The 3679-nt window shown below is 32.2% G+C and overlaps 1 protein-coding gene across 1 annotated transcript in view; it reads left to right on the forward strand.

Annotated features, from left to right (window-relative positions):
• Positions 1–3365, forward strand: part of Lim1 (LIM homeobox 1) — a 68263-nt gene extending 64898 nt beyond the window's left edge. The window contains exon 6 of the mRNA XM_086533570.1: positions 1–3365. This exon is cut by the window's left edge and continues 120 nt beyond it. The gene's annotated coding sequence lies outside the window, so the exon portion shown is untranslated.
• The last annotated feature ends 314 nt before the right edge of the window (positions 3366–3679 follow it).

Below are 3679 nucleotides of genomic sequence, written 5' to 3' on the forward strand. Positions count from 1 at the left end.
TGCCATGCCCTGCCCCCCCCTACAAGAAGAAGAAGAAGAAGAAGAAAAAGAAAAATTGCGCCCTCCACCTCCGCCTCTATATTGACATGCGCACAACTCGCCAACCAAAGATATCTTTGCGCAGGTCCATGATGACGTCACTTGAGTCTGGCCATGAGAGAAAACAAAACCAACAAACAAATGGACAAAAGGATGATAATAAGTTAAGAAAAAACGTTAATATTATTTCCGAGTTTATTCAACATTTCAACTTTTTTTTGTGACTTTTTTTTTTTTTCAATTAATCTACTCTATTTGGTAATGAAATGTGTGGAATTTAATTGTAGACTTGTATAATGTATGGATGTTATAGAAGAGTGAACTACAGAACAAACACAAAAAAACACAAAAAAACATTTTAAAGATGACAACCCCACAAGAAGAAATAATATCTCACGACAAATACAAACAAACAAACAAAAACCGACAGAGTAACCCCCTATTTTTGTCACGTAACAATCCAGATCTTTGAAGAAGGACAAACAAAAAAAAGAAACAGAATTCTCACAAAAATATATCTATATATAAAAAAAAAAAAAAAAAAAAATACGGATTGATGTCGTCCCAACACGTGTTGTTTAAGATTATTTGTAATTATGCGGAAGTGGCTGTTAGATTACAGTTTATATAATTATAATTTCATAATTTAAAACGAAGCATTTGTATATTATATTTTTTTTTCCACCCGCCCTTCTTCCTCCTCCTCCTCCTCCTCCTCCTCCTCCTCCTCCTCCTCCTCCTCCTCCTCCTCCTCCTCCTCCTCCTCCTTTCTCTCATCCTCTTCTTTCTCTTTTTTTTTTTTTTTTATCCTCCTCCTGTATCTATTCTTCTTCTTCTTCTTCACATCCTCTTCCTCCGTCTCCTCTTCCTCCTCCTCCACCTTCTCCTCTTCCACCTCTTCTTCTCCTCTTTATCTCCTCCTCTTTACCCCTTTCTTTCCTTTTTTTCGAATCTAACAGTCGTTTCCTTTCAATGAATGGAAAGTGTGAATCTATTTGGGAGAATGAACAAACAAAAATACAAAATGATGATAATGATAACAATCAACGAAAGATCAAAATGAGTTAGAAAGATACGAAAGATATAGGATACGTTTAAAAAAAAAAAGAGATAATCTAACACGTATCCACATTTCGTTGATTTTTGTTTCTTACAAATCGTCCATTTCATTTTGTTTGAAAAATAAACAAGTGAATGAATTCATATTTTGGAGATAAAAAGAAAAGAAAAATCTTCCTCTTTTTTTCTTAAATATTTAAAGACAAATTTTCTCCCTCAATATATTCGCCTTTCCTCATTTATCGCTACTATATTTTGCTCTATTAATAAGGAAGGGAATAAAAAAAAAAACTTTCGGTGGGTTGGGTTGGGTTGGGGTGGGTGGGTGGGTGGGTGACTGAGGGGTGGGTGTTGTACATAGATTGGGAACAGACTGTACAGAGTGTTGTAAGTGCTATAAAGAAACTTCTCTTACTTTTAATAATTTTTTTTTCTCTGGTGTAGATAGTAATTTTTTTTTTTTTTAACTTTTTTTTTCTTTCCTCCTCATTCTTTTTTTTTCTTTCTTTCTTTTTCTCCTATCTTCGTCTCTCTTGTATTAAGTCCTATGTACTTACTATAAACCCTTTTCATTTTGCATTGCTTTTATATATATATTATATATGTAATTTTTTTCTCCCCTCGATATGAAGAAAAAAAAAAAAAAAACTAAAAAAAACAAACAAACAAAAAAAAAAAAACTTTGAACATAGAATGAAAATGGTCTGTATTTATTTCTTTTATTATCATTATTATTATTATCATCATTATTATTATTATTATCATTATTATTATATCTATTTCAAGCTTAGAAAATAACATCTGCATACGAAACCTAACTAACCTGTAAGATTGCTGTATGACGATAAGAGTGACGTAGCTATGACGTATTTGTTGACGTAGCTATGACGTAAGCCGGGTGGAGGCTCCAGGTAGTGACGTCAGTGATGTATTTATGTAATATTTTTCGTTGTTTTTTCTCTCTTATTCTAAGTCTGATGTCATGGCATTGCATGGTAATTGCCAGGAAGCGAAATGTTTATTATGATGATGTTCATGACGAAATGGGTGATGGGTGACAGGTGACCTTGACATGTCACTCTATGAGGATGACGTCACGACCCGGGTACCAGTTGACTCATGACGTCACGCTTGGATATGATGACGTCATGACCTGTTACTCCACAAGGTTGACGTCACGTGACACTCGAGGAGGACCCAAAGAGATGACGTCACGCTCGAGCAGAGAGTCTCACACACTTACAAAAAAAAATAAAAATAAAAGACTTTTGAGAGATAGAGAGAGAGAGATATGAAGAAGAAAGAAAGAAAGAAAGAAAAAAGCCATATAGCTCTTATCTCTCTGAAGTCTGAAGTGTGTGGGAGATGTTTATGAATATGTAATGAAGTTTCCTCCCTCCCTCCCTCCCTCCTCCTTTTCCCTCCCCCCTTCCTCCCTCCTTTTCCCTTCCCACTCCCTCCCTCCCTCCCTCTCTCTTGCCAAACAAAGAAGAAAAACAAAACTCTCTTCCGATCAATTTATGATTTCTATATAAGGAATGTGTAATATATATATATATATATATATATATATATATATATATATTGTGACGTCACTCATCTTTATCCTTTCCTTAAAAGTCAAAATCTTAGGTTAATTTAGCGTAAAGATTATCATTATCATTTTTTCTTCAACGTTTTCTTTCTCTTGAAAGAAAATGGAATAGAGGGAAGGGAGAGAGATAAAAAAAGAGATGTAAACAATAACAAAAACACTGAAAACAAGGATAAATATAATTACAAACAAATGAACTAGCATATAGATTTATCCATGTAGCAATTAGTGTTTAATTATTGCTTACCACAATGAACACAATTACGATAAAATCAGTAATTAAACCTTAAAGATCTCCACGCGAAAATCGACCTTAAACCGCGTGTGTTTAAGAGCGAACTTTGCTTACAATCTATTGGTTTCATTATCGCAATTGCTGTTCTAAGTGTGAAAGAAAGAGAGAATAAGATAAGGAATAAAGAGAGAGAGAGAGAATAAGAGAGGAGAAAGAGAGGGAGATAGTGAAAAGGAGAGAGAGAGAAAAAAATAATAAAGGGGGGAAAAAAACATATTATAATGAGTTTTAAGTGTGTGTTTTTAAGTTATCAGTTTCATTATATTTTTTGAATTATTTTTTTCTGACTGTTTTATCATTGTATGTGAATCTGTGATACCGATTATTATTTGTTATAACTCCAGTGACAATTTTGTAATAAAACTAACGAAAGATAAAGTGTTGTTTTGTTTATGTTCCTCCTGTTTATTATACATTTACGTGGAAATACACCAAATGAGAGAAAGGAAAAGATAAGATAAGAAGAAAAGGAAAAGATATAGATTCAATATTAATAAAAAAAAAAAAAAAAAAATATATATATATATATATATATAGAAAAAATATATATAATTTCAATCCTGTGAATGTCTATATATAATTAAAAAAACTTGATTAATGAAAAAGACGATTGAAAGAAAATTATATAATAAAAAAAAATAGATACAAAAAAGTACAAAATATTTTAATTCCCAGATATAATAAGAAAAATA

Source organism: Penaeus japonicus, unplaced genomic scaffold, assembly GCF_977035675.1.
Source record: "Penaeus japonicus unplaced genomic scaffold, GWHDUDI00000001_assembly GWHDUDI00000039, whole genome shotgun sequence".
In the NCBI taxonomy this organism is placed as follows: Eukaryota; Metazoa; Arthropoda; class Malacostraca; order Decapoda; family Penaeidae; genus Penaeus; species Penaeus japonicus.